Raw genomic sequence first — 5,542 nt, forward strand, 5'->3', positions numbered from 1 at the left:
TAGAGTGGGAACTTCCTTCCTTTCCAAGATTGCTTTGCTTTTGTTTTTTTCTATCCTGTTTGTCTCCCCAGGATGAGGCATGGTCTTAGGTACACAAACTGATTCTGGGATCCTAGGTTAAATAACCTCTACCTTCTGCAGCAGGTACAGCGTGTCCTGGCATAATCACCTCCTGACCTGTGGCTATCACTGGGGCTGAGAGCCTCTGACTCTTTTCCCTTTGTTGATGATCTCACAAGGAAACCAGAGACCCCAGCCCTGACATGGTTCTTTCATTTTATCAGAGAACATGCCTTTATTTTAAAAAAGGACCACACTTTCAACAAATGGTGCTGGAGAGCTTGTCACTGAAACTACGACTTGGATGAGCTGTGGCAGGCAGATGTAATGCAGAGAGTCTCTGCTCACTCACTCAAGTAGTCAATAAGTCAATCATATTCACTGACCTTTGGACAAGATAGCCGTTGGCTGACGATATCCTCTTCCTCTCTCCTATACAGGGGTTCCACAGAGGCTGCAGCTGAGGTCCAGAGGTGTGCAATTCTCAGCTGGGCTTTGCCCTTCCCAGGGTGACGACTGAAGAATCACAGAGTGTGGTAAGTTCATTCTGATAAAACTTAATGGTTTTATTAGGAATTATTACGTGTTCACTGAGAATCTGCAGAATATGGGGTATAGCAACAGCCACATTCAGATGAAGGCAGTTGATCAACTTTTTTCTCACCAATCTGTGTTTAATGTTTAGATGCTTATGTCAATTTTGAGCCCACTAAATACACTTGTTGAATTCACACATTTGACTGTTTTCTTGTATATTTGCAATCATAAAAGCATCATTTGTAACCCACATATTTCAGAAATAAGCCAAATCCAGGAGAGAACACTATTCATGAAGTGCATCTGTGTTTTACATAGTATTTGTTTTTTCTCCTTTTGATGCTTTAATGTATACAGGGTCTTCTAACTTAGAGCTGCTTCCATTGTCATTCCTTTAATTGTACCTCAACTCAATTGTCTGTCCTGCCTGCACAGAAACTTGATCAATACCCTCTCTAGAAACCAGGTTCACTGCATCCAGCCACACCCACAGCCTAGTTTGGTCCCTCAGACCTCTGTTTCCACAAGGTTGCATCTTTGGCAGTTATGTGTCTGCCATCTTGAGGTGGAAGCATGTTGATTGCCTGGCTTATAGGTCAGGAGGCATGTGAGGTTCTCCTACTGTAATGTCTGCCCTAGGAAGACAACAGGGGCCTCTGGGATTCTGCTTTCTTCTCTAAGCCTGAATGGGTAAAGCTGAACAGCACTATTCTTATCAGCAAGACTAATTTAATTCTCATCAGGGCTATGAAAAAGAAAGAAATCTTTTAGCCTCTCAACCTTCATACTTTCTAACCACAATTATTTTTTAATTGTTCAAAAATCATACTTCTTGAGAGAATCAACACCTAGTTTTCTATCTTGGAATCTTGGATCCGTGTTCTCTTGGTACTTGGTTTCCCCACCTGTCAAATGAATGTATAGATGACAGTGTTATATGAAACCTGTAGGAGATAATGTGTGTAACATGTTGTGTGTACACACTGCTTGTCACTCTATATATATGCCACAGATGAACTAAATATGATGCCTCTTGCTCAGGTGGGGACTATGTGTTCATTTTCTATCTCTTAGACATTTACATTTTAAAGCCAAATGCAGAATTGAACTAGTAAAGAAATTGCCACCACACATTATATTGGATAGACTTCTAGGTATTTCAAAACTTATTTTTTTCTATTTAGTATTTTAAAAATAACTTACTGATAATAGATTGGGGATGTTTGGATTGAGTGATCAGCCACAGCTCTGATTTTTTTCTTGAGCATTAAACTGTCTTTAATTTTTATTTATAATTTAATTTCTCCTTGCAAAGAGTGTATAACTCTAGCTTTTATCATTACACTGTGAATCCACTCATTCTTCACCCTCTTATAATCCAAGAAAGGTGGTGACATGACCATTCCTTAATATTAATTTGTTGCCTTTTACATACCATTTAAACTTTCTTAGCTATTCTGTGAATAGATCCAGAGTTAGGAATTTGCCAATTACAGTCCCCAAGAAATGAATGGAGTGTTCACTGAGCAGCAAACTGAAGATTTGAGAAGTCATAAATGCATGTAGGAGTGGCATCTCTTACTGTCCTCCACTCCTATCTTATTTTAATGGTTTTTATCCTTTTTGTTTTTGTTTTGTTTTTGTCTTTTTGTTTGTCTTCCTTTTAAATGTGAAGTCACTTTTATAGCTTGTAAAGCAGCTATCCTTTCAGCTACAGAAAACAAACAAACAACTGGCTTCCATGAGGTTTTCCTTTGAGAACTGCTTTGCTGAAATGATTATCAGGTGTGCAGCACAAATGGATGAGTAGAGATTAAGGACACTGACAACTTAGTCAGAATTTAGAATATAAGATAAAGTGAATGCCATGTGCCTAGCTAAGCCTTGGGACTCTGGAGAGGTATGGTGATCTTGATGGACAGACCAGGTTGGGCTTCTTGCCAGGGTAGGGTTAAACATGCTTTGTCTCTTGAAATAGGAGAAAGAAACAGACAAGAGAAGGGAGGGAAATAAGGGCTGCATATGAACTCTGATCTATATATCTGTGTACAGAAGAGGAGTGGGACCAATGCTCAATCTGTGCTGAGCGACTTGGAGGTGAAATTCAGTCTTGCCAAAGTTCCGGTTCTTGGGTCAACAGCTAATGCTATACTTTGTTTCAATACAGCAACCCTAGGGTTTCGAGGACCATGGCAATGTCAAGGTGACCAGGGAGAGGTAGACATTAACAGACAATGGTGTCTGTATCCTGACTTGATTATCTGCCAAAGCTCCCATTCTTGAATTTGTCAAATTGTCTCTCTGTCATTGTAAAACGACTTTATTAATTAGTAGTTGCCATATTTGTAAAATTCAAATGCTGCCTTATCTATGTACTGTCAGCTGAGTGATTCAAATAGGAAGAACAGGGACCCTCATGTGGGTACCTGCAACCTGGACCTCACTCAGCCGCAGTGGTACTATGTGGGAAGTACATCTAATCATGACAGATGTGCTGAGCAGGTGCTCTCAGAGGAGGTGTTGGGGAGGCAAGTCACGTGTCCTGTATTCTCTGTGCCTTACAGACAATGGTTATAGACAGACGCTGATGAACGGTAACAGTTGTTGTTTTGACTCCTGCTAGGCTGCATTTCCCCACTAACACATGTGCTAAGTGTCTGTGGTGTGTTGGGTGCTATAGTGTGTGAAGACCAGCCACAGAGCTCTGAACAAGGAAGGAAACACCAACTGATGGGTCAAGCACAACTAGAGACAGTAGTGAATTGACAGGGAAGTGGGGGGTGGGATCACTAAGCATGGCTTTGAAGGACAAGTTGCTAGGAGTATAGGCAGAGTTGGGTAGCTGAGAGCTTCCCTTGACTTGGGAGCAAGAAAATTCAGCATTTAACTTAAAAGGAATGTGTTGATTATATGAAGATTAGAGCCTAAGGGTGAGCTGGTATCCAGTCCTAAGAAACATGCCTGTGTCAGCTTTGCAGAAATTCGTCTTACAGGCAGTGGGAAAATATGTGAAACAGACAGCATCTATAGCAAGGATAGAGACAAAAAGCAGGCACTGGAGAAGGGGAAGGACCTCCCAGATAGAATCTGGTGTTTGAATTATATCAGTACCATCTAGGTTAAATTAGCTAGGTCCCCACTATGACCTCTGTCTTAGTTAAGGCTTTACTACTGGGAACAGACACCATGACCAAGGCAACTCTTCTAAGGACAATATTTAGTTGGGGCTGGCTTACAGGTTCAGAGGTTCAGTCCATTATCATCAAGGTGGGAACATGGCAGCATCCAGGCAGGCCAGGTGCAGGATGAGTTGAGAGTTCTACATCTTCATCTGAAAACTGCTGGCCCAATACTGGCATTCAGGCAGCTAGACTGAGGTTCTTAAATCCCACACCCACAGTGACACACCTACTTCAACAAGGCCACACCTACTCAACAGGGCCACACCTTCTAACAGTGCCACCCCCTGGGCTATGCATATGCAAACCATCACAACTTCAAGGAAGCCTCTTCCCTTCTCCAGGCTTTGTGATGCTCACTTCAACCACATTCCTGTAGCTCCTCATTGGGGTGCTGGGCTTTGGGGTATCCTGTCAGTGTATCATCAGCAAGAGCAACTACAGTGCTAAAGCCAGGGATAAGAGCCATCTCCAGCTCAGCCGTACCTTTTGCGATAATACACACACTCGAATCTGCATGACTGCCTGCCCGTCAATCTCCTGTTCAGTCATCATTCCAAGCAGAGGTCCAAGTCCACTCTGGTGACACTCATGTGTTCCCACAGTCACATGTCCTTGTGTGGAATACTCTCACTGTTCTTTTCCAGAACTGGAGTCCATCTGTGGGGTAGCACATCTCCACATGTCGACACCAGCAGTCCTGTTTCTGGCACTTTATGAACTCATTGAACCTGCCAGGTGTTTCTTGGGAGGTTCTCTGGGGGTCTCAGCGAGAAACCCCTGGACCTAGCCATGGTTGGCTTGTATCAGACTCTGATGCGAACCTCCTTTGTGCCATTCCCATCCATTTGTGTTTTCCACCCCTTGGTCGTAGGTACAGGAGTAATGTGGGAGCTTGCAGGAGAGGCTTTAACAAGATCTACACATCTGACAGACAAGTGTGGAAGCACCCTGAGAGCTCCTACAGTCTGTACACCTGTGCTGGGGGTGATTATATTGACTGTTTCTTTTAAAAATATGCTTTAATTACACAAGACCTCCTTTCTCAGACTATTCCCCCTAGTCACAGAAATTATGTTAGAAACAAAAAATTCAAGCCCAACTCTCCTGGAGCAAAATGCATCCAGTTCTGAAAATAGAAGCCAGCACTTTTCACACAGTAATTAAGGGTGTCCCTTTCCCTGTCCTAAGGTTTTTAGAAAAAAAAAAGAATCCGTATTGCAAATAAACTCCAATGACATGTAAGGGCTTAAAATTCAATAGACTCCTCTCTGTTCCTCACCCTTCCTCCCTTCTTTCCTTTCTTTGGGCTTGCCTTTCTTCTTTTTGTTTACACAGAAAATGATCTATATTTGAGTCCCAGTTCTTTGTCTTGATAGCATTTAAGTTTTTTCTTGTTACCTTAATTGTATGTGCGTGTGCGTGTGTGTGTGTGTGTGTGTGTGTGTGTGTGTGCATCCGTGCACATGTGTGCACATGCATGCCATGGTATGCTCATGAAAGTTCAAGGTAAGAGTTCAGGAGTCAAGTCTCTCCTTCCATCATGTAGGTCCCAGGGTCCGGCTTGGCTGCAAGTGTCTTTATCCCAGGAGCTGATGCCAGCTTCATTTTTAAAAACTTTAATGGGAGGCAGATTTAAATCACCAGAATGACTTCTGATTTTCAACCATAGGAGTGGGTGGATGGAAAGTTGTATTATATAATTCTCACCTCCTGGTGCTCACAGAGCAGTGACACCATTGTCTTTTCCAGGTCTGTTTTTTCTG

Source organism: Rattus rattus, chromosome 7 (assembly GCF_011064425.1).
Source record: "Rattus rattus isolate New Zealand chromosome 7, Rrattus_CSIRO_v1, whole genome shotgun sequence".
Lineage (NCBI taxonomy): Eukaryota > Metazoa > Chordata > Mammalia > Rodentia > Muridae > Rattus > Rattus rattus.